The sequence below is a fragment of the Xyrauchen texanus genome, chromosome 47 (assembly GCF_025860055.1).
Source record: "Xyrauchen texanus isolate HMW12.3.18 chromosome 47, RBS_HiC_50CHRs, whole genome shotgun sequence".
In the NCBI taxonomy this organism is placed as follows: domain Eukaryota; kingdom Metazoa; phylum Chordata; class Actinopteri; order Cypriniformes; family Catostomidae; genus Xyrauchen; species Xyrauchen texanus.
Genome location: NC_068322.1, coordinates 943,598 through 970,578, shown reverse-complemented (window position 1 = coordinate 970,578; position 26,981 = coordinate 943,598). Strand labels below are relative to the sequence as shown.

Sequence of the window (26,981 nt, the reverse complement as noted above, 5' to 3'; positions counted from 1 at the left end):
CATGGGCCAGCCCTATTTATTTTACAAGGAGAAGCTTAACTTTAAACACAATTCTTATTTAATAGTTAATTTCCCTGTTGTTCCTGTTGACATACTTGGCTGCTTTGTTATTTTATTATTATTATTGTTATTATTATTTTAATGTAGCTAATATAATTTATAATTTAATATAATTTAGTGAAAAAAATCACTAACTATAATGTTTAAAAATGCTGCAAATTGATGTAGAAAATTAGAATACCTGAAATGATTCTATGTATTTTGAGACAAAAGAGTTTTGTTGAAGGTGATTAAATAAAAAGTTTTTCAATAAACATTGAATTTTGGCAAGGATAGTATTGGGGGTAAAAGTTCCCCTGTTGCAGGAGCTAAAAGTCACAAAAACTGTTGGCAGGGGAGAAGGTGCAGACTGCCTGATTGACAATTAATTGCTTTTCATAACTGAGGGGTAACACATTTATTTTGAATGATGTGTAGAGCCTGTCCATATTGACTGTTCAAATCATAATCAATGTTCAAATCATTTGTGAAATGTCTGTGGCAACATTTTAGATTAAAGATGTACAATGTTACAAAAAGCCAAAAGTGGAAATTAACAGGAAATATTGCACCCTTTGCTGGAGTGGTTATTTTGAATATTTATTTAATGCAGGAAAAAAATACAATACAAAAAAAATGAAATAAAAAAGTTTTTAAAAGTACAGTGACCAATTGTGCAATATCACTAAGTATGCATATACTGTATAAGTATAGATATGTGTATACTTACAAATTACTAGATACAAGTATACAGATAAACTACTATTCAAAAGTTTGGGATCACTATGAACTTTGTATGTTTTTGTAAGTAAATTATACTTTTATTAATCAAAGATGCTTTAAATTTAACAAGAAATGCAGTAAAGAAATTTTTGTTAAAAATGACTAATTTAATTAAAATAAATGCTGTGTTCAAGAATCCTACACTTGCAGCATTGACACCTCAGGCATTCCTAGCAGTCAGTTTATTCTAGATCTTCAAGTGAACACCTTTCACTGACCTTATCGATCAAACGTTGAACAACAGCTCAACATCTCAAACTTTGTACAGAATAGAGACATTTGAATGGATTAATCATTTATCAGTTCATTATTTAAATTGCATGTTCTATCTTTTTTCCTATTAGCCAGTGTCAGGCACTTTTTTTCTTTTAAGTCTACCTAAAATTCTTCTCTTCTAAATGTTGCAGAATAAAACTGGTATTTGCATGTACAGGTCTAGGATTTGTGCGGAGTTATCTAGAGAGTCTGATGGACTTGTGTACTAGTTGTGCATCTGGCTTGTCCATTTCTCTGTTAATTCAGATTGTTTTATTCTTTAAAGTAGTGGTGCATGGAATAGCCTTCATCTTCAAAAAGAAAAATAGACTGACTTTCTTGATAAATGTGTTTCTTTTTAGCCAGTTTTCAAACCAATGTCCAGGGTAAGCAAAGTGGCTTGCAGTAAATAAAAAAAAAGTGACATACTACACTGTGATGTTCAGGTTAAGTCATGTGGTTTTATTGTCGTTCTACCATATACAGTTAGTACCAGTCTCTGAGTATTGAGGAGTCTGATAGCTTGGGGAAGAAGCTGTTACACAGTCTGGCCGTGTGGGCCCGAATGCTTCGGTACCTCTTGCCAGGCGGCAGAAAGGTGAATAGTTTATGTGAGGGAGTGTGGATCATCCACAATGTTGGTTGCTTTTTCTGGATGCAGCGTTTAGTGTAAAGGTCTTTGATGGAGGGAAAACAGACCCCGATGATCTTCTCAGCTGTCCTCACTATCCTCTGCAGGGCTTTGCGGTCCAAAATGGTGCAAGTCCCAAACCAGGCAGTGATGCAGCTGGATGCTCTCAATAGTCCCTCTATAGAATGTTGTGAGGATGGGGGGTGGGAGATGTGCTTTCCTCAGACTTCGAAGAAAGTAGAGACACTGCTGGGCTTTCTTGGTAATAGAGTTGGTGTTGTGGGACCAGATGAGGTTCTCAGCCTGGTGAACACCAAGGAATTTGGTGCTCTTGATGATCTCCACAGAGGAGCACTTTATTATATATATATATATATACACACATACATATATACAATTTACTGTCTTGAAGCAAATCTCATTTGAATTCTTACCTAACCCTTAAAAGTAGATTATTTTATTTATGTATGCATAAGGGACTGTATATGCTGCTTTTCATGTGACAAAGTAATGTGATGAAGCTGGAAAATGTATTTTTAAGTAATAAATAAAAATAATTTGATGATTTGATGCAGAATAACCATCAGCCAAGTTATGTCCATATTACATAGTTTCTTACAATAATGGTATTTAAGGGAATCAGAAATCAAGATGATTTAAGATAGATATTTGTGCAGTGTATCAGATACAGGTCAGTGTAGGCTGCCCTTCCCCACACACCTGATCACTGCTGCCTATCAGAGCAAAACTTCACATGCAAAAACTTCACAGCTCAAAAAATTGAAAAAAGCAAGAAAAGTAGACATGCTCAAAAGGGAAAGAAAATTAGACGTGCTCAAAAAAGATAAAGTAGATATACTCATAAGAATATTGATAATTTAAATTATTGTGTAAATAAAGCAATTAAAAAGAAATGTTACTAGACACTTTTCCACTTTTCTAACTTTGTATTTAATGGGAAATGCCATTGATTTATTAGAATGAACAGAATATAAGATTGCAAGTGAAGTGTAAGTTTGGAGACACCTCAATTAACCCCCTCCCCACTCTGCTTTCACTCAGAAGCACTTGATTTGCCCGCGGAAAAGTCTTGAAGGGGGATGGGCGCTCTCGCGCTGACCGTGAGATGCAGTGACGTCACTACACAGTAACGCGATGAGATTAATTATGTTTTGAAAGACATTTGATATGTGGCGTTTTTCAACTAAAAGAAAAAAGTAGAATGTCAGTTTTCATGAGAACATGAGATTATGTATGTATTACCCAATTCGTTTTTTGCATTTAAATGTCGTGTGTTTGCACTAAAACATTACATTGTAAATCATTAGTGAGTAAATAAAAATAGAGTGGTTTTGGTTAAGCACTGGGAGATTTAAATCGTATGTCCAAAATGTTTTTCTAATCCCGATCCTTATCTGCCACACTACCCCCTCCCCGTTTACCGAGAGTTACCGAGAATTACCGAGACGGAGGCGGCGCGAACGATGCATTGCAGTCAATTGGATTGTACTGTAATTTAGATATTAGTATATATATATATATATATATACACAGTACACACACACAAATATATATATACAAATATATATATATGTATATGTGTGTATATACTATAATTATATTAAAAGACATGGAGATTAATTTACTGTCTTGAAGCAAATCTCAGTTGAATTCTTACCTAACCCTTAAAAGTAGATTATTTTATGTATTTATTGCAAGGGGACTGTATATGCTGCTTTTCATGTGACAAAGTGATTAAGCTGGGAAATGTATTCTTAAGTAATAAATAAAAATAATTTGATGATTTGATGCAGAATAACCATCAGCCAAGTTATGTCCATATTACATAGTTTCTTACAATAATGGTATTTAAGGAATCAGAAATCAAGATGATTTAAGATAGATATTTGTGCAGTGTATCAGATACAGGTCAGTGTAGGCTGCCCTTCCCCACACACCTGATCACTGCTGCCTATCCAGAGCAAAACTTCACATGCAAAAACTTCACAGCTCAAAAAATTGAAAAAAGCAAGAAAAGTAGACATGCTCAAAAGGGAAAGAAAATTAGACGTGCTCAAAAAAGATAAAGTAGATATACTCATAAGAATATTGATAATTTAAATTATTGTGTAAATAAAGCAATTAAAAGAAATGTTACTAGACATAGCCACTTTTCTAACTTTGTATTTAATGGGAAATGCCATTGATTTATTAGAATGAACAGAACATAAGATTGCAAGTGAAGTGTAAGTTTGGAGACACCTCAATTAACCCCCTCCCCACTCTGCTTTCACTCAGAAGCACTTGATTTGCCCGCGGAAAAGTCTTGAAGGGGGATGGGCGCTCTCGCGCTGACCGTGAGATGCAGTGACGTCACTACACAGTAACGCGATGAGATTAATTATGTTTTGAAAGACATTTGATATGTGGCGTTTTTCAACTAAACGAAAGGTAGAATGTCAGTTTTCATGAGAACATGAGATTATGCATTTTTAGCATTTAAATGTATTGTGTTTGCACTATAAAAATACATAGTTGGCAAAATCTGTATCAGAATAAGAAAAAAAAGACGTTATCAGAATATTTGTCTAAACATTTAATTTCAGAAAAGCTTCCTACAAGACTAAACATACTATTTATATCGTATATGGCAGAAATCGTTAGTATGAATGTGTGTCATTGCGAGTTTAACACGTGACAAACCTCGTTTTCCGGGAATTCAGACACGTGACAATGACGTCTAATGGAGCGAAGACAGTTTTTCCCGCGAACGACAACACTGAACACGCTCATTAAGGAAGAAAAGGTAAGATGTCTTTTCATAAAAATATACAATAAGAGATTCTTGACTAATAAATCGATGTTTAGCGTTGTATTCACTTGTGTTCTTCATGTCAATTGTTAGTTGAACCTGTTTAATTATGAAGTTGACGATTAAACAATTAAGCCAGTTAAGTTTGTGCTTTCCCACTAGTCACATTTGTGTATTGATGGATATAATTCAGTGTAAATCTTAGAAATGCATTAATAGCAGTACCTAAGGTACCAAATTTGCTATTTGTATTTTAACATATTTTGCTTTGAGGACATTATCTTTCTGTGGTGAAGTAGAAATGAAATAGTTTGGTGTATATCATTATTTATATCTTACCTCTTACTGTAATACTCCACAAACATGGAAGCAAAGTGTGATCACAGTTGTGACCAGTGGGATTAAACCCCAATGTAAATCAACATTCTGTCATTATTTAATTTGGAGTCTCTCTCTCTCTCTCTCTCTCTCTCTCTCTCTCTCTTTTTTGATTGAACAATTCTTTCTAAGATATTTTTTACATTGTAATTATGCTTGTTTATTCCATTAATTTTATATAATCGTTTTTCCCTCATGAAAATTGCCCTATGTGTGGAATTCAGCATGCTGGCTATCCGTAAAAGGCGTAGAAGACCTCAGCAGGATGCTGAAGATAACATCATATTTGAAACTGAAAAGCCTGGTCTTCAAGAGCAGTACATCAGCAAATATAAAGGCAAGACAATTCAAATATAAGTACTTTGGATTACTTTTGTATTGCAGCTGAACTGTTGAATTAGTAAAATGTTAGTACATTTCAGATATTTCCATTTTACTTATTAAATGAGATTGCAGACACCCTGTAACAGTAATCAAAATAATGTTTTTTTCTGCTTTAGGCGTGGCGTTTTCACCACTGAATCTTTCTGCAGAGGAGACTTTGTTCTTGAATACAGAGGTGAACTTCTGAGTTCAAAGGAGAGTCTTGAACGAACTAAAAACTACACTGAAACTGAGAGCACATTCTTGTTTGATTTTCAGTGGCATGGAAAATATTGGTGGTAAGTACATCAAGAACTGTTGACTTGATGTAGCAGGGAAACTCAAAGAGATCTTTTTCTTCAAGAGAGTAAAAGGGCCAATTTTACCAATAATGATCATTCTCTCATCATTTACTCATTCTTATTCTATCTGACTCCCAATTTAAGTCATCATTCCTATAAATCTTTATTAATGAATAACTCCTTTCACATTTGAAATGTAGAGTGCTCTGCACATGTGTCAAGTGCAAACAACCGTAAACCAGCTTCTCTCATGAACTACAGCGGAGGATTTATAGAGAATAATGACATATTTGGGTTGAATTCTCACCCAAAGCTAATTTTATCACTTCAGAAGACATGGACTAAACACTTGAGAGGTACAGGTGCATCTAAAAAATGTGAATATCATGGAAAAGTTAAAAATTGGAACTTTCATATATTCTAGATTCCTTACACATGAAATTTTTTTTTTTGGTTTTAATGTTGATAATTACAGCTTACAGCTCATGGAAATAAAAAATCCAGTATCTCAAAATATTAGAATAAAGAATTTATAATACAGAAATGTCAACCTTCTGAAAAGTATTTTAATTTATGCACTCAATACTTGGTCAGGGCTCTTTTTGCACAAATTATTGCATCAATGTGGCGTGGCATGGAGGCAATCTGTCTGTGGCACTGCCGAGGTGTTCTGGAAGCACAGGATGCTTTGATAGCGGCCATCAGCTTGTCTGTATTGTTGGGCACAGTAATACCATTGTTAGAAAACCAGTTACTTGTAGTTCTGGCTCTGTGGGCAGGTGCCAAGTCCTGCTGGAAAAGGAAATCAGCATCTCCAAAAACCTTGTCAGCAGATGGAAGCATGAATTGCTCTAAAATATCCTGGTAGGCGGCTGAATTGACTCTGAGCTTGAGAGAAAACAGTGGACCAACACCAGCAGATGACATGGCACCCCATATCATCACTGACTGTGGAAACTTCACACTGGCCTCTCCACTGAGCAGCGGTCCAGTTCTTCTCCTTTAACCCAGGTAAGACGGTTCTGGCGTTGTCTCTGGTCTTGGAATGGAACAGCACTCATTCAGCAATGACCTTCTGTGGCTTACCCTCCTAGTGGAGGATGTCAATGAGTGTCGTCTGGACAACTGTCAAGTCACCAGTCTTCCCCATGATTGTGGTTGTGTGTACTGAACCAGGCGGAGATTAAAGGCTCGGGAAACCTTTGCAGGTGTTTTGAGTTAATTAGCTGATTAAAACTCTTCTCAGGTTGATATTTCTGTATTATAAATTCTGTATTCTAATATATTGAGATACTGGATTTTTTATTTCTATGAGCTGTAAGCAGTAATCATCAAGATTGCAACAATAATTTTTTATGTGAAATGAATCTAGAATATAGAAAGTTCCACTTTTGAATGAATTTTCCACAATATTAAATTTTTTTGAGCAGCTGTATGTTTTCCCTTTATAACCTTTTTGAGCTTGAAAGCTTTGGACTCCATTGGCTTACATTGTAAGGACCAAAACACGTCAAAAATGATTACCACAGGAGACAGAAAGTCATATGAGGCGAGTAAATGATGAGAGAATTATAGTGAACTGTGCCTTTAATATAAAACAGACTGTAGATGTGAAAAACACTTCTGTATATGTCTTGCATACATTTAATGGTAAGTGTGTGTGTTTATATAGTATGGATGCATCCAAGGAAGACAAGTCCCTGGGAAGACTTGTCAGCGATGAGCACAAAAATCCAACTTGCAAAATGAGAACTGTTGAAGTGAAGAAAAAGCCTCATCTTTGTCTATTTGCTGTACTGAGACATTTTACCAGGTGAAGAAATCACTTACAACTATGGCTGACTCGGACTGGCAGTGGAGAGCCAAGGTACCATAAAAGAAAATGCTAGAATTCATAAGCAGCAATATATGATGCCTTTTCCTGTCATTAATTGCTAATGTGTTTCTGCGGTCTCATATTTCTCCAGTCTTTAAATGAACCGTCAACAGAATCCAGTGATGTAAAATCAGTCAGCAGTTTGGGCCCACAGAAATCGGTAAGTACAGTTAATTCTGCTTCACTCCTTGTAATGACAAAATGGGTAATTTTGAAGCTTAGAGGCGGATTTTACAATGCATTAAAACAATATAACTAACTCTTAAAGGAGTAGTTTACCCTAAAATAACAATTCTTTCATTATATTCATGCCATCACAGATGAATATGACTTTCTTTCTTCAGCAGAACACAAATAAAGATTTTTAGAAGAATATCTCAGCTCTGTAGGTCCATTACAATGCAAGTCAACAGGTACCAAATTTTGATAGTCCCAATGTAATCGACACAACTGCAGTCCGGCCATTAATGTCTTCCCAAGCTAAATTAATGATGTTTATAAGAAAATAACAGAATTAAAAGTTATGATAATCTTCACTTCTGGTCACATTCTTCCCTTCCACGGCTTAATGTAAGTGTTAACAAGTCAAGTGAGAAGTGATACCAAATTTCTTTGACTTGTCCTCACTTTTCCCTCAACTATACCAGAGCAGTGCTTACCAAAAATAAAACAACTTCGTTAAATTAACAAAACATACATCTTACCTTTTGGCTCACCTCAGTGATGCTTAAATGTCTTTAGGTGCCACAGTTTTTAACATTGACAATGTATATTTTACTCTTGGCTTAAGCTAAATACCTCTTTTATATCTACAGCAGCGGTTTCAATCAAGAATGTCAAAGTTGCGACAACATCATGAAGATTGTTATAATAGCTTTAAAAGAGCAGAGACTGAGAGGAATGAGAGTGAAAAGAAACATCTCAAGCTATTGCATGATCAGGTCACTAAACAGCTGTCACAAAAGATTGCTCGGTGAGTAATATATATGAACACAGGCGCATCACAAATAATTAACACCTCAATTTCTTTACAGGTGCTTTTTTGGTACTTTTGAGCCTTTCATTTAGTCCATATGATATTACTTCTGATTATGTTTTCCAGCTGTCCCGTCACCCACTGAAGTATGCACATCTGATACACCATCACATTCACCACTTAATGTGCACAATCCTCATCACCTTTGCCCTGTGCTGCATCCACCGCAGGGAATGGCTTATCACAGGAACCTGAGCCTGTCTCATTAAGGGAGGTGGGTATACACATTTAGTAGACAATCTGTGGATGTCAGCCATACCAGTTTAGCTTCTGGTACATGCACATTAATTTGTGTTTGTTTTATGCTTGGGTAATGCAGTTACTGCCTCCTAAAAATGAAATAGAACTCAATTTAAACAACTTTTAACATTTATGTACCCCCACCACCTGCAACCACACATACATTCCAGTGGTCAAACATAAAATAACAACAGACAGCATATAAACAAACAGTCCAAATAAAATACTTGATGACTTAAAAACATATACAATTAACCAACATACCCCACCTGCCCACATCCCTCAAATTTTTTTTTAAATGGTCAAAATTAACATAAATTCACATAAATTTGCTGGGAATAAAATACCCAAATACTAAATGCCCTGTTTGGGCCACTGAAAGATGTCAGATGAAAAGCTGTTTCTAGAGCAGTATGCTGTCAGAGCCAAAGTTTCAGATTTAGACCAGTTAAATAGAATTTAGACCCCAGAGCCTTGCCTGTAGGTAAGGGCTTAATTACCTGTAAGCTCCTCCAAGTTTATCTCCAGAATCAATAAAAAATGTTTGCTCAGTCAACAGTTTAGGGAGATCTAATGGTTCCACAAAATTTCTAATATCTTCATCAGTAGGCGAAAACATGGAACTATAAAGATCAAGATAGATTTCTTTAAAAGTATTATTAATATCAATGGTAAATATTTCACCAGCAGCAGATTTAATTGAGGGAATGGTAGAAAAAGACTCTTTCCTTTATATATCTAGCCAAAAGCTTCCCTGCTTTGTCCCCGACTCAAAGTATGACAAAATAGTATTATATCTGTATTTCAATCGGGTCAATTCTCTGAGGCCATCAGGCGACATTTGGCAGCTTCAGCTCTGCCTCGGCACTTTTAATATTCCCCTCCAACTCCACGAGTTCTCATGCTTTGGATTTTTTGATGAATGAGGCATACTGTATGATCCGACCCCTAAGAAATGCCTTAAGTGTCTACAAGCCACGCCCACAGAAGATAATGAGGACCAGTTGGACTCCATATAAACAATGATTTCGGACTTTAAAATTAGTTGGAACTCAGAATTTTGCAAAGGGAAACATTAAAACACCAACTATATTCTTTTTTTTTTTCTCTCTGTATGTGGCAACACCTTTAAACTCACCAGAGTGTGATCAGAGACTAAGATGTATAGTCCCTACCATATGGATTCAAATGTATAGACCCTACCATATGGGTTCAAAAGTCTCCAAATATCTGTAAGACCAAGATTTGTACACATCCTCTGAAGCGTAGATGTTGCTCTAGGGGACTTACACACTTTTCCTTTACTATGATCAAGGACTGAATCCATCAATAGATTAAAGTCTCCTCCCAACATTATATTGTTATAATGCACATTGTTATGTGCAGAAATATTAGCCAAAATCAACCTTTGCCCTGAATTTCAAAAAAAAAATAATGACTCTAATTTAACTTTAATCCGTTGGAGACATTTGAATTGTAGATGTTTACTTATCAATGTAATGACTCCCCTGCTCTTACTCGAGCCAGCACTAAAGAAAACATGTCCATCCCATATCTTCCCAAAATGTTCAGCTTCCTGCAGAAAACTTGTGTTTCTTTAAGAAACACTATATCCTATTTCTTCGTTTTTAAGAAAATAAATAACCTTCCTTCTTTTTATGGGGTGTCCCAACCATTCACATTCCATGTGGAAGTGACAATCCACTCATATTAGTATTTGACATTAACATAGTAGAGAAATTAGATAAAAATGTAATTATAAAGACCACATTCCACATTGGTGCAACAATCAACCCCGAACTTTCCCCAGCAAAAAAAAGAAAAACATGTGCATTAACCCTAAGCACAACATCACCAATTGGTGTCCATCCCTCTAAACTCAAACAGTCCATGTACGCCTCACGATAGTCCCTGCGACAAACTTGCCATCAGATTGCTCAAGTCCGGTGCTTCCACACAATTTTTTTAAACAGAATTACACATCAGAAGATCATCTATAAAACAAACTCCAGCCCATAAAGCGGAATAAACACACAAAAAAGTGTAGATTCATCCACTTAATTGTCTTGAAGGTCTGGGCCTGCACAAAACAAGCTCCAGCGCTAGCGGAACCTGCACAAAGCATCTATTCAGTTCTTTGTGCAGTCAAACTCACTCAATGTCCTGTAGAAATATTCCACAAAACAAACTCCAGCCAACTTGAGGCATAAGCACCTAAAACAAGCAGATTCATCCACATGGCTTACTCCAATGTCTTTATGTAGGACAATGCTTGCTGTGACATGTAAATAGTATGCAGACATCCTTAGTATCTGTTCTCAATTTGGCCAGGAATATCAGTGCAAAAGTGATCATCCGTTGATGTCATCCGCTGATTCTATTTAGAGAACATGTAGAGCAATCAACAGAGCAATGAAAATTGACACAGCCTGTCTCTAAAATCCGAAATGATTTTAATTGTTTAATTTTTCGATTAGCACGTTTTTAAAATCATGGTAAATGGGATACTGTTTAAAATATTTGGAAACTACCCAGCTCTATTCATCGATATACAATTAAATCATCCTATAAACCAGCCCTAGTGAGAACATGAGAAAGCGGCACATTTTTATATAAAATACATTCCTCTTCTTGAATGATCAAATTCAATGCTGTCCGCATTTTGTGTGTTCATCTTTCTGCATGTTTGTCTGTCAGTGCAACCAGGTGAAGCATTAGATATTTACATACAATGATATTAACAATATAAAAAAATCTCCACCAGTTGACACTTTATTTCTATATAAATATATACAGTATATCGGTGGAGATGAAGCGGCCACCCAGTCTTAATATCTCTATTAAGATAAGTCACTATTATTACATAAATGTCCAACCATAATTATTTGATAAAAATTTTTGTGCACTCAAATTCCAATCACATATTACTCTCCAAAGAAGGGCATTTTAGATTATTAGAGAAATTATGTGAGAGTGCGTGACATGCTATGCAGCATTTTTAATGCTTGTATGATAACCTGAAAGAGTGTCTTGCTTGTCATTACACTTAAGTAACCACAGTACAATGCTAATTAGATTTACAGAAACCACATAATGCCCATAGACTACTAACACCTTATCTTATTTAAAAGTTCACTCCCCTTATTTGAGCACTGAAACTTACTGAAATTGTACATCCTTATTTTCATCATGTGTTGTTCTCTTTTCAGTACTCATGGAAAGCCCTCAGTGATTCAGATGTTACAGACTACAGCGATGTTGACTATGTACCCAAGAGCAGCTCAGGCGAATCAGATGATAGTGCTTCTGGATATAGCATGGTTGAAAGTAGCTTAGATGAAGCTAATGAAAAGACTTCTGGAAAAGGTATGGTCAAAAGTTCTCTGAAAAATCCAACTTCACCTTTTCACAAAGCTATAAAGATACAAGCAGTTCATCAGACACAGACGTGACAACACCATCACCAAATGCTAAAGTGCAATGCAAAACCAAAGAGACAGACCCCTCTTCTGAAGATAGGTCTTTTATTCAATCAATGCCATCACCTGTGCAGGATGCATAAGTCATATAAGAAGCAGTATTGTCTTTATTGCTCTAAGCCTTTTCAAAAATGGCAAGACACCTTGAATCTGTCCATACGCAATGAAGTGGGCGTTGCAAAAGGCAGTTCGTTTCCAAAACATTCTAAAGAGAGCTGAATCAGTTAAACCTCCTTAGAAAAAGGGCAACTTTGCCCACAACACAGATGTGGCAAGAAATGGACATGGAGAGATGGTTGCCTGCTACCGTCCAAAAGAAACAAAAAAGCCAAGGATTTCATTCACTGTGTTTACTGCCAAGGGCTTTACAACAAGCGTAGCCTTTGGAAACATTTAAAGAACTGTCCTCTGAAACCTAAAGATGATGAATCCAAGGGCAGGAAAAGAGTCCGATCACTCTAAGCTCTGAAAACTCCAGTTGGTTTAGAAGTGAGCAAAGGTTTAAAGAATATACTTTCCATTATGAACTATGATGAAGTTTCCCGTGTTGTTCACTCTGACTGCTGCATCATGCAACTGGGGAGCACATGTTTAATAGGATGGGATCTGATGTTAATAAACATGACTACATCAGACAGAAGATGAGAGAAGTTGGCAGACTTCTTCTTGAAGCAAGGAAGATTACTCGGCTAAGATCTATGGTGGACTTCATCATTCCAGCAAATTTCAAACAAGTCATTTCAGCTGTTAAAGTTGTATCTGGCTATGATGAAGAGAAAACTGCTACCGCATTCCCTCTCTAGCTCTCAAACTTGGTCATTCTTTAAACAAGATCTGTAGTATTGTTGAGAGCAATGCCATGATGTCGCGGAGACCATCAGCGTGCTGAGTGTGCTCGAGACTTCAGAAAAATACACCAGGCAAGATGGAGCGAATACATTTCTGCTGGTGCTTTAACTACTTTAAAAGAAGCCAAGTGGAACACGCCTCAGATCATTCCTTTCACTCAAGATGTCAAAGTTCTGCATGCACATCTGGAAAAGAAACACAAACAGTTCCTAAGCAAGCTCAGAAACTGCCCATCGGCAAAAAGCTATTCAGCTCTTGCTAAGGTCACATTGGCGCAAGTCATCCTGTTCAACAGAAGAAGAGAAGGTGAGGTATCCACGAATGCTTTTGGCAGCTTTTAAAAGCAGGGATTCTTCTGAGCTACATGAAGACCCTAGCGATCTGTCTTTCGGAGTTCGAGAGAAAGTTGTGTCTGCACTTCACCGAGTTGAGATCCGTGGTAAGCGAGGGAGAAAGGTTCCTGTGCTTCTCAAGCCTTCAATGGTTTCTGCCATGGAGCTGCTTGTTGAAACACGTGAGGTTTGTGAAGTCCCAGCTGAGAATCCTTTTCTGTTTGCCAGATCAGGAGCAATGCCTGCATACCGAGGAGGAGAGTGCATTTACAGAGCTGCTCAGGAATGTGGCATAAAGAATCCAGAAGCACTGTCATCAACTAAGCTGAGGAAACACATAGCAACCATGTCAAAAATCTTGAACCTTGATGAGAGCGAAGCAGATCAATTGGCTGATTTCCTCGGTCATGATATCAGAATCCACAGACAATATTACAGCTTACGGAGGGCGCTGCAGCTGGCAAAGATGAGCAAGGTCTTGTTAGCAATGGAAAGGGAACACTCTCAGACTTCAAAGGAAAAGGCAGCTTGATGAGATTGAAATTGACCCAAATGGTATGAGCATGCTTGCATGTCTATGCTAATATTTTTGTCTATGCAAGTTTTTGACAGAAAATGTAAGAAAAAAAATTACATTTGAAAGTATGATGCTATGATGATATTATATTTTCATTCATCAATGCTTTCTTTTAGAACAATTTGAACCCCTAGATTAATGATATGTCAAGTGATGAGGAGGATTGCAGCGACCCATCTCAGTCAGCATCCCCAGAAGAGGCGGCTCAACTGTCTGGATCACAAAAGGATCAAAGTAAGCAAAGTTTTAACCAATCATTTAATCACCAAGAATTACTTTTATATTAACTAAAGACAACAATCAGGGAGGCCAGTTCGGAGTAAAAAGGTTGTTTTATATCTTGGGGTATGCCTCTGGGCTTTCTTTAGGAAAATAGACTGCAAGTTTAAAGAAAGTAAATGATTTAAATGTACATTCAGTAAGGTTTAAGCTGTTTTGCTGGCTTTTGTTAGAACTTCTATATTTTCACACATCTTTTTTTTATGTAATTACAATTGTATTCATTAATCACAGAACATATGCATAGTATAAAACAATGCTGTTTATAAGAATATGACACAATCTTGTGTTTTTTATTACAACTAGTGCTGTCGGTCAATTAAAAGTTTTAATCGTGATGAATCACATAATTTTACATCATTAATCATGAATAATCACTGATTTTGAAAGTGCTAAAATTTTACCTTTTAAATTGAAATTAATTTTAAAATGTATAATGGGAAAGATCAGGGCTGTGTTTCCCAAAAGAGCATTGGTGCCTACAGTATTTCTGATCTATCCCAGAGATCACAAAGTTGTCTTTTGTTCCAAATTGCATGCAGGTCACTTACAATATACATTCAGGTCCATAAATATTGGGACATCGACACAATTCAAATCTTTTTGGCTCTATACACCACCACAATGGATTTGAAATGAAGCGAACAAGATGTGCTTTAACTGCAGACTTTCAGCTTTAATTTGAGGGTATTTACATCCAAATCAGGTGAGCGGTGTAGGAATTACTACAGTTTGTATATGTGCCTCCCACTTTTAAGGGACCAAAAGTAATGGGACAATTGGCTACTCAGCTGTTCCATGGCCAGGTGTGTGTTATTCCCTCATTATCCCATTTACAAGGAGCAGATAAAGGTCAGAGTTCATTTCAAGTGTGCTATTTGCATTTGGAATCTGTTGCTGTCAACTCTCACTATAAGAGCCAAAGAGCTGTCACTATCAGTGAAGCAAGCCATCATTAGGCTGAAAAATCAAAACAAACCCATCAGAGAGATAGCAAAAACATTAGGTGTGGCCAAATCAACTGTTTGGAATATTCTTAAAAAGAAAAGAACACACCGGTGAGCTCAGCAACACCAAAAGACCGGAAGACCACAGGAAAACAACTGTGGTGGATGACCGAAGAATTCTTTCCCTGGTGAAGAAAACACCCTTCACAACAGTTGGCCAGATCAAGAACACTCTCCAGGAGGTATGTGTATGTGTGTCAAAGTCAACAATCAAGAAGACTTCACCAGAGTGAATACAGTGGGTTCACCACAAGATGTAAACCATTGGTGAGCCTCAAAAACAGGAAGGCCAGATTAGAGTTTGCAAACAACATCTAAAAAAGCCTTCACAGTTCTGGAACAACATCCTATGGACAGATGAGACAAAGAACAACTTGTACCAGAGTGATGGGAAGAGAAGAGTATGGAGAAGGAAAGGAACTGCTCATGATCCAAAGCATACCACCTCATCAGTGAAGCATGGTGGTGGTAGTGTCATGGCGTCGGCATGTATGGCTGCCAATGGAACTGGTTCTCTTGTATTTATTGACGATGTGACTGCTGAAAAAAGCAGCAGGATGAATTCTGAAGTGTTTAGGACAATATTATCTGCTCATATTCAGCCAAATGCTTCAGAACTCATTGGACAGCTTCACAGTACAGATGGACAATGACCAGAAGCGTACTCTGAAAGCAACCAAAGAGTTTTTCAAGGGAAAGAAGTGGAGTGTTATGCAATGGCCAAGTCAGTCACCTGACCTGAATCCGATTGAGCATGCATTTCACTTGCTGAAGACAAAACTGAAGGAAAATGCCCCAAGAACAAGCAGGAACTGAAGACAGTTGCAGTAGAGGCCTGGCAGAGCATCACCAGGGATGAAACCCAGCGTCTGGTGATGTCTATGCGTTCCAGACTTCAGGCTTTAATTGACTGCAAAGGATTTGCAACCAAGTATTAAAAGTGAAAGTTTGATTTATGATTGTTAATCTGTCCCATTACTTTTGGTCCCTCAAAAGTGGGAGGCACATATGCACACTGTTGTAATTCCTACACAGCTCACCTGATAAATACCCTCAGATTAAAGCTGAAAGTCTGCAGTTAAAAGCACATCTTGTTAGTTTCATTTCAAATCCATTGTGGTGGTGTATAGAGCCAAACAGATTCGAATTGTGTCCATGTCCCAATATTTATGGACCTGACTGTATTTATTTATGCCATTTACGATTGATATCAAAATGCAATTATTTGTATTTGCTTTGTAAAATAAATGAATATAGTTAATTTCAGCATATTGTGGGATATTCTGAATGAGTCTATTTTTATTTTTGATCCAATTGTTGTGACTTCATTCAATGTGGGAATTGTGTAAGAAAAAGTCATCATGAAAGTTAAAGTATTAAAATAATGTAATTTTTGCAAGCCCTTGATATATCAATAAATTAAATGTATTATGCAGTCCTAAAATGGGCATTAAATCTCTTTAACACTCATCCTCCACAATATTAATCAGTTGGAAGTATATAGCTTTCTTTTTGGTTTTGCACAGCAACCATACAGCCACGTTCATGAATATGTGCACTATTATGCAAATGAAAGGGTAAATAGCGGTTAACATATGCTCATGAATTGCCACAAGGAACTTGCATCATTATAACCAATATAAACTGCAATGACTCAAACTTAGTGTTTCAAAAAAGCATACACCACTTGTAAAAGAGTATTATTAAAAAACCTTGTGTGTATTAACCCACATTCACACCTGTGGAAAGGCAGGAAAAAACTGAAAGTAACATTGGATTGGTGAAGTCATCTAATGCCACACAACATAAACGTCATTATAAAAGTCCTCCCAGTATACACACTGGGACATCAAGAACCTAGCGGTAAATGCATTACTCACGATTAAGAACAATTTACTAATTAATCCCATACGATAGCGTGATAATTTTGTTTGTCATTTTAATTACAACATTACCAGGACAGAAACAGCACCTTTAGCAGAAGATTAATATTATTGTGTTAATACTATTATGTGATCATAGGCAGCCTCACCTTATTCTCAGCTGTTTATCGAAAACTGCACTCCTGTCAGATCGATCAAAGAATAGCACAAATATTACTAACTGCCATTGGCCATTTGGGCCCCATCCTCACTCGACACAAACTCTTTCAAACACACATCATGTAGGTGACTGATTTTGGTTTCAAAGCTGGGAATTTTCCTGAAATGTAAGCAGTTGGCATCCCTGAGCAATAAGCATCTGAGGGCTTTTCACATTTTCTAATAATCTACAGATTACAATATGTCATGATTGGTTCTGATTTAAAACTTTATTTCCTTATTTTTTCAGGTTCTTTAAAGGCTCCAAAAAGAAAATGGGAGGACATTGAGGTAAAAGCAATAGAAAGGCACATGATGAGGTTCATCAAGACATGCAAAGTTCCTGGTAAGCAAGACTGTGAAAGATGCATTGAAGCAGAGCCAGAGGCTTTGAAGGAGCAGAACATGGACTGGCCTGAAAAACTATGTGCTGAAACAGGATCACAACTCTCAAAAAAAAGGGTGCTTTGTAGCCGTGTAGAAGTAAAATGACTTTTCAATATTCAGCACTTTTTTGAATTTTGTTTCATAAGCTGTTCACCACTATGTGTTTAACACTTTTCATTTCTCTTGAAAAAACAGTTGTTAAAAGTAGAAGTGAAAGGGATGAAGAGGGAGGAGTGAAAGTGAAGTAGGCGGAAAAGAGGGAGGAGTGAAAGTGAAGTAGGCGAGGAAAGAGGGAGGAGTGAAAGTGAAGTAGATGAAAAGAGGGAGGAGTGAAAGTGAAGTAGACAAAAAGAGGAGAGTGAAGTAGACAAAAGGGAGAGTGAAGTAAGTAGACAAAAGGGAGGAGTGAAAGTGAAGTAGAGGAAAAGAGGGAGAGTGAAAGTGAAGTAGAGGAAAAGAGGGAGGAGTGAAAGTGAAGTAGAGGAAAAGAGGAGGTGAAAGTGAAGTAGAGCGAAAAGAGGAGAGTGAAAGTGAAGTAGAGGAAAAGAGGGAGGAGTGAAAGTGAAGTAGAGGAAAAGAGGAGGAGTGAAAGTGAAGTAGAGGAAAGAGGAGGAGTGAAAGTGAAGTAGACAAAGAGGGAAGTGAAAGTGAAGTAGGCGAAAAGAGGGAGGAGTGAAAGTGAAGTAGAGGAAAAGAGGGAGGAGTGAAAGTGAAGTAGAGCGAAAAGAGGGAGGAGTGAAAGTGAAGTAGAGGAAAAGAGGGAGGCGTGAAAGTGAAGTAGAGCGAAAAGATGGAGGTGAAAGTGAAGTAGAGGAAAAGAGGAGGTGAAAGTGAAGTAGAGGAAAAGAGGAGAGTGAAAGTGAAGTAGAGGAAAAGAGGGAAGTGAAAGTGAAGTAGAGGAAAAGATGGAGGCGTGAAAGTGAAGTAGAGGAAAAGATGGAGGAGTGAAAGTGAAGTAGAGGAAAAGAGGGAGGAGTGAAAGTGAAGTAGAGCGAAAAGAGGGAGGAGTGAAAGTGAAGTAGAGGAAAAGATGGAGCGTGAAAGTGAAGTAGAGGAAAAGAGGGAGGTGAAAGTGAAGTAGAGGAAAAGAGAGGAGTGAAAGTGAAGTAGAGGAAAAGGAGAGGTGAAAGTGAAGTAGAGGAAAAGAGGGAGTGAAAGTGAAGTAGAGGAAAAGAGGGAAGTGAAAGTGAAGTAGAGGAAAGAGGGAGGAGTGAAAGTGAAGTAGACAAAAGAGGGAGGAGTGAAAGTGAAGTAGACAAAAAGAGGGAGGAGTGATAGTGAAGTAGGCGAAAAGAGGGAGGAGTGAAAGTGAAGTAGAGGAAAGAGGGAGGAGTGAAAGTGAAGTAGAGGAAAAGAGGGAGGAGTGAAAGTGAAGTAGAGGAAAAGAGGGAGGAGTGAAAGTGAAGTAGAGGAAAAGATGGAGTGAAAGTGAAGTAGAGGAAAAGAGGGAGGAGTGAAAGTGAAGTAGACAAAAGAGGGAGGAGTGAAAGTGAAGTAGACAAAAAGAGGGAGGAGTGAAAGTGAAGTAGAGGAAAAGAGGGAGGAATGAAGATATAGTTAATTGTTTAGGCCAAGGTTCTCGATCTAGGTTATATATTATATTTTATCTTCTACAATGTGTTCACTGCTCTTTCAACATCTTGGCATTTCTTAGGATTAAGAGAATGATTGTGCATGCAGTGCATTTGCATGTAATATTCTTTGCAACATCCTGTCAATGTTATATATTGCAAAGTCAATTTAAAAAAGTTTGCTAGTACAATACAGTGTGGTGTGTTTTTCTATCCTCAATTGTTTGTATATCAGTATCAGAGTCCCCAAAGAGTCATTCAAGGCGAGTTTGTTAGCGTCGAGTCCTCAAAGTGTCTATTAATTGGAGTGTGTGTAGCGTCTGAGTCCTAGAAGAGTCTATTAAGTGGAGTGTGTGTAGCGTCTGAGTCCTCGAAGTGTCTATTAATTGGAGTGTGTGTAGCGTCTGAGTCCTAGAAGAGTCTATTAAGTGGAGTGTGTGTAGCGTCTGAGTCCTAGAAGAGTCTATTAAGTGGAGTGTGTGTAGCGTCTGAGTCCTCAAAAGTGTCTATTAATTGGAGTGTGTGTAGCGTCTGAGTCCTAGAAGAGTCTATTAAGTGGAGTGTGTGTAGCGTCTGAGTCCTAGAAGAGTCTATTAAGTGGAGTGTGTGTAGCGTCTGAGTCCTCGAAGTGTCTATTAATTGGGTGTGTGTAGCGTCTGAGTCCTAGAAGTGTCTATTAATTGGAGTGTGTGTAGCGTCTGAGTCCTAGAAGTGTCTATTAAGTGGAGTGTGTGTAGCGTCTGAGTCCTCGAAGTGTCTATTAATTGGAGTGTGTGTAGCGTCTGAGTCCTCGAAGTGTCTATTAATTGGAGTGTGTGTAGCGTCTGAGTCCTCGAGTGACATTAAGTGGAGTGTGTGTAGCGTCTGAGTCCTAGAAGTGTCTATTAATTGGAGTGTGTGTAGCGTCTGAGTCCTCGAAGTGTCTATTAGTGGAGTGTGTGTAGCGTCTGAGTCCTCGAAGTGTCTATTAAGTGGAGTGTGTGTAGCGTCTGAGTCCTCAAAGTGTCTATTAATTGGAGTGTGTGTAGCGTCTGAGTCCTAGAAGAGTCTATTAAGTGGAGTGTGTGTAGCGTCTGAGTCCTAGAAGAGTCTATTAAGTGGAGTGTGTGTAGCGTCTGAGTCCTAGAAGTGTCTATTAATTGGAGTGTGTGTAGCGTCTGAGTCCTCGAAGTGTCTATTAGTGGAGTGTGTGTAGCGTCTGAGTCCTAGAAGTGTCTATTAAGTGGAGTGTGTGTAGCGTCTGAGTCCTCGAGTGACATTAAGTGGAGTGTGTGTAGCGTCTGAGTCCTCGAAGTGTCTATTAATTGGAGTGTGTGTAGCGTCTGAGTCCTCGAAGTGTCTATTAATTGGAGTGTGTGTAGCGTCTGAGTCCTCGAAGTGACATTAAGTGGAGTGTGTGTAGCGTCTGAGTCCTCGAAGTGACATTAAGTGGAGTGTGTGTAGCGTCTGAGTCCTCGAAGTGTCTATTAAGTGGAGTGTGTGTAGCGTCTGAGTCCTCGAAGTGTCTATTAAGTGGAGTGTGTGTAGCGTCTGAGTCCTCGAAGTGTCTATTAAGTGGAGTGTGTGTAGCGTCTGAGTCCTCGAAGTGTCTATTAATTGGAGTGTGTGTAGCGTCCGAGTCCTCAGTGACATTAAGTGGAGTGTGTGTAGCGTCTGAGTCCTCGAAATGTCTATTAAGTGGAGTGTGTGTAACGTCTGAGTCCTCGAAGTGTCTATTAAGTGGAGTGTGTGTAGCGTCTGAGTCCTCGAAATGTCTATTAAGTGGAGTGTGTGTAGCGTCCGAGTCCTCAAAGTGTCTATTAATTGGAGTGTGTGTAGCGTCTGGAGTCCTCGAAGTGTCTATTAATTGGAGTGTGTGTAGCGTCCGAGTCCTCGAAGTGACATTAAGTGGAGTGTGTGTAGCGTCTGAGTCCTCGAAATGTCTATTAAGTGGAGTGTGTGTAACGTCTGAGTCCTCGAAGTGTCTATTAAGTGGAGTGTGTGTAGCGTCTGAGTCCTCGAAATGTCTATTAAGTGGAGTGTGTGTAATGTCTGAGTCCTCGAAGTGTCTATTAAGTGGAGTGTGTGTAGCGTCTGAGTCCTCGAAGTGTCTATTAAGTGGAGTGTGTGTAGCGTCTGAGTCCTCGAAATGTCTATTAAGTGGAGTGTGTGTGTAGCGCTGGAGTCCGCTATAGTGTGGGTTTTGAGGGCTTTTACACTGGCAGTTTAGGATGGCATGAAAAGTTGTTAATGTGTCATGCTGGACAGGTTTGGGGAGAAAGCGGAATACATGTAATGGGATTACGTATTTAAAATACAAAATATTAGTAATATTAGTTTTCCACTTTGTAGATCAAAGAGATTAATTTGCATTTTATTGTCATTTGTTTCTTTTAATATTCAGTGCTTTCAGATGGAAGGAATATTTATCCATATAAATGTGATCTTGTTTTAGAAACAACACTGCATAAGATATTTCAGTTTTTCAGAGAATGTATTTTTAACATGTGTATTTTGAGTTTTTATAGTCAAAACAAGTGAAAAAAAATCTACCAGTGCTGAAGTAATCCAAAGTATTTTGAATAAATTACTGACCTTGAGTAATCTAATGGTACATGTTACAAATTACATTTTCCAGCCTGTATTCTGTAATCTGTAGTGGAATACATTTCAAAGTAATCCTCCCAACCATGACATCAGCACTACCTGCAGGAGGTGGTTGGAGTTCGGTGTCAATAGATCTGTGGCATGAGTCACATGAGTGACACAGCAACCTGTACTTGGGGATGCACTTAGAAGTAAAATAACTAGCACATAAGTTTTTGCTGATTCAAGCACGATGACATCATCAGTTGGTTGCAATATTGGTTCTCACTGCTGAATTTGGTTCAAACCATTTTTTTTTCTTAAGGTTATACAGCAATTCAAGTTAATAGTGAGAAGAATTGTGGCTTGCCTGTCTAATTGTGGCATCTCAAAGTCCAAATAAAAATTCAGTTGTCTAATCCTCAACCCTGAAGAAACTGATATTTTACTTTCTAACAATGATATCTCTGTGCTGGCTTGTACATTTCTTGTCAATATGAGAACTTTGCATTGAAGCATGTTTCTGCCTACTTGGAATAAATTTTTTGTAGCATTTTCACCCTCTAATATTATTTAATTATCAAGTCCTAAAAGTTTGACTTGATCAGAGTTTGTGTATCACCACAAAGTCCTAAAAGTTTGACTTGATCAGAGTTTGTGTATGTCCCTAAAAGTGACATAAAAATACTGTCCCTAAAGTGAAGGTAATTTGTCAGGTCTTTAAGGAAAGGTTTTATTGAAAATATCAAGTGATATTTGTAATGAGAGCGTCTCCTGAAGTGCAGTCATGTTTTTCTTTTGTCTCTAGACCCTCTAGAAAGGGGTGTCCCCAAAGTTAGGGTATTCTGTCATACGACCTCATTTTGTGGTTAAGTAGGTATGTGTGTGTGCGTGTGTGTGTGTGTGTGTGTGTGTGAGTGTGAGTGTGTGTGTGAGTGTGAGAGAGAGTGTGTGTGTGTGTGTGTGTGTGTGTGTGTGTGTGTGTGTGTGTGTGTGTGTGTGTGTGTGTGTGTGTGTGGATTTGTCAGTGCTGTAGTTCAGTAAACACATGCAGTATGTGTTGATTGTAAAGTGATTTGATGACATCTCTATTAATGGGTCAATGTCCGAAATGATGAAAAGGAGAACTCTGTTAAAATACTGTAGATATATAATCACACCTCTGTTGGGGCTTTTACCTTATTTCGTTTGAAGTATGCACGCCGACAGGCAGCGAAACACTTTTCGCTGCAGAAGCTCTTGAGCTCTGAACCCATGAGCAGAGAATAACGCTTCATTCCCTCCTTCTGACACCAAACACACCACGATCTCATCGTTCTGGACGTCCTCCACTGAAGAGACGAGCATTTACAAAAACATTAAAACATTATCAGGCTCGACAAATGCGTTTGTGAATGTGTGTTTTGAGTTCCACACCAGCAGAAGGTTTGATGAGCGGCACGATGATGTTCATGTTGTGTTGCTCCTTCACTCGCTGGCGAGGCCGAGGAAGAGTATGGCGATGATGAAGGTGAGAGCGGGACGGCTGCTGAATCTCTCTCACCGTTTCTGACGGGCTCTGAGGAGGATGATGCCACCTTCCTCTCGACTGCGATTGGCACTGAATTCTCTAAAGAACAAATGCACGAGAGTTACGAGCTGGTATGAAATGCCAACAGCATGCCACCGTGCCAGTGTGCGTTTACCTTTAAGTACAGATATATGATTGCGTTTGGGATGGTTCTGTATATCGGAGGTGTCGGACTCCTGCAGGTCCACTTTATCGTACCCGTACCAGCCCAAAAGCTCCTTCATTGTGTTTTCAGCAAAGTTCTAAAGCACACACAAACACACACGCCTGTTTAGTTACATGTGCTGAGAAACATGTTTAAAGTCCAAAACATCCATGTGCTTTTTGGTGCTACTGTACATTAACAACATTGATTATTAAATAGTGGATTTCACCGATACCGATAACTCATGCTACTCTCCAGGATCCACACACATCTCACCACACGCCCCATTGAGAGAACCACTAATCACCACCACGAGGAGGTTACCCCATGTGACTCTACCCTCCCTAGCAACAGGGACAATTTGGTTACCCCATGTGACTCTACCCTCCCTAGCAACTGGGCCAATTGAATTACCCCATGTGACTCTACCCTCCCTAGCAACCGGCCCAATTTGGTTACCCCATGTGACTCTACCCTCCCTAGCAACTGGGCCAATTGAATTACCCCATGTGACTCTACCCTCCCTAGCAACCGGCCCAATTTGGTTACCCCATGTGACTCTACCCTCCCTAGCAACTGGGCCAATTGAATTACCCCATGTGACTCTACCCTCCCTAGCAACCGGCCCAATTTGGTTACCCCATGTGACTCTACCCTCCCTAGCAACCAGGCCAATTTGGTTACCCCATGTGACTCTACCCTCCCTAGCAACCGGGCCAATTGAATTACCCCATGTGACTCTACCCTCCCTAGCAACCGGTCCAATTTGGTTACCCCATGTGACTCTACCCTCCCTAGCAACTGGGCCAATTGAATTACCCCATGTGACTCTACCCTCCCTAGCAACCGGGCCAATTTGGTTATCCCATGTGACTCTACCCTCCCTAGCAACCGGGCCAATTTAGTTACCCCATGTGACTCTACCCTCCCTAGCAACCGGGCCAGTTTGGTTGCTAAGGAGATCTGGCTGGAGTCACTCAGCACGCCCTGGAATCAACCTCACGACTCCAGGTGTGATAGTCAACGTTAATACTTGCTGAGATACCCAGATACCCTCCCTAGCAACCAGGCCAATTTGGTTGTTAAGGAGACCTACTGGAGTCACACACCACACGCCCCACTGAGAGCGAGAACCACATTATAGTGACCACGAGGAGGTTACCCCATGTGACTCTACCCTCCCTAGCAACCGGGCCAATTTGGTTACCCCATGTGACTCTACCCTCCCTAGCAACCGGGACAATTTGGTTGCTAAGGAGACCTGGCTGGAGTCACTCATTACGCCCTGGATTCAAACTCATGACTCCAGGTGTGATAGTCAGCGTCAATACTCGCTGAGATACCCAGACCCTCCCTAGCAACCGGGCCAATTTGGTTGCTAAGGAGACCTGGCTGGAGTCACTCAGCATGCCCTGAAATCAACCTCACGACTCCAGGTGTGATAGTCAGCGTCAATACTCGCTGAGATACCCAGACCCTCCCTAGCAACCGGGCCAATTTGGTTGCTAAGGAAACCTGGCTGGAGTCACTCAGTAACAGAGTTCCAAAAAGCAACTTTCGGTACTGATTAATCTACTTCTATTATTAATGTCATCAATAGCACATATGCCGTCAGTATGACAACATGTTTTTGATTCAATCTGACAAATGAAATGCATCAATTAAAGGAATATTCCGGGTTAATTACAAGTGAATCTTGATCGACAGCATTTGAGACAGTGTTGATTATTAGCACAAAAGTTAATTTCGACTCGTTCCTCGTTTTCTGTATAAAAGCACAAATGTGTGTTCCAGTGACACATTTACAATGCAAGTCATTGGGGGCAATTTTACGGCGTTGCGTCGTCATGGCAACAGAGTTGTATAATTCTTTATATCTTCACACAGATGTGGTCAGTGAGTGATTTAATGACAGTAAAATCATGTTAACACACATATTGTTCATGTCTTGTGTCTATACTTTTAATGTTGACAGATTAAACCCCATTGACTTGCATTGGAAGTGACTCACTGGAACACACATTTGTGCTTTTATACAGAAAAGGAGGGGCCAGTCGAAATTCATTTTTGTGCTAATCAACATTATGACACAAATGCTGTCGAATGAGATTAATGAGATAAAAAATATAATGTTTGAATTATCCCGCAAAAGAAAGGACATTGTGGCTCTCATGAACAACTTGATACAAAACTCTCTCTCTCTCTGTCTCTGTCTCTCTCTCTCTCTCTCTCTCTCTCTCTCTCTCTCTCTCTCTCTCTCTCGTCTCTCTGTCTCTCTGTCTCTCTCTCTCTCTCTCTCTCTCTCTCTCTGTCTCTCTCTCTCTCTGTCTCTGTCTCTCTCTCTCTCTCTCTCTCTCTCTCTGTCTCTCTGTCTCTCTCTCTCTCTCTCGTCTCTCTCTCTCTCTCTCTCTCTCTCTCTGTCTCTCTGTCTCTCTCTCTCTCTCTCTCTGTCTCTGTCTCTCTCTCTGAGATTAGAGGGTGGTTATATGATCCCGGGTTAGCAGAAATCACAGGACACCCAACACCACGGCACAGTCACGGGCTTCCCAGAAATACCCCTCCTCTCCTCTCACGCTGCGATTGCCCTGAAGACTAATTACATCAGCGACCGCATCGGCTCGATCGGATCGAGTGTGCCGTTTTCTCATTAGCAAGAGACGGGCTTTTCCGTTCCTCCGCTCACATCCCACAATGCTGTTTTTGTTTCTTCTTGGCAGTTCATACAAACATCTGCTTCGCGAGAGTGACAGGTCTGTCCCAAACCGCAGCGAGCGCGGCAGCCAAAGGCAACAAACCCGGCGCGACCCCTCGCTTCGGCCCCGGCCCAGCTTGCATCAGGCCCGGCTACGGTTTCATGTGTTTGGATTAAAATTAGTTAAATTGTAACTCTACACCCCCCAATGGGTATCATTTACTGAGATCCCGAATCGCTCCCACATAAAGACCCGTTTCCTCCCGCGTAGAGACGGAAACTCTCACAGAAAATATCAGAAAACACCTGTGAACAAAAACAAACCCCCGTTTATTAAAGTCAAAGTGACCATGCTCAGACGAGCAGATGCCTGAAGTCATATTAATAATCTACTCATATATGAACACATCTAGAGTTTGTGATTCGTGCTGGAGGCAGAGTTTACCCCAAAACAAGCACTCAAAATGATCAATGTTGGAGAGCCCTACATGGTTGTGTTTTAAAACATAGTGAGCTGCCTACCAAGGACTTTGCAGCATCTTATGATTTTATGCATCATTCAAGCATTTTTAGGGATCATGTAATATGAGCTGCCTACCTAGACAGCATTTTTAGGGATTAAATAATGTGATCTGCCTACCTAGACAGCATTTTTAGGGATCATGTAATGTGAGCTGCCTACCTAGACAGCATTTTTAGGGATCATGAAATGTGAGCTGCCTACCTAGACAG

The 26,981-nt window shown here is 39.2% G+C and overlaps 1 pseudogene; it reads right to left on the bottom strand.

Moving 5' to 3' along the window:
• Nucleotides 1-26,981, bottom strand: part of LOC127638972 (sine oculis-binding protein homolog B-like) — a 44,154-nt pseudogene that overhangs the window by 12,224 nt on the left and 4,949 nt on the right.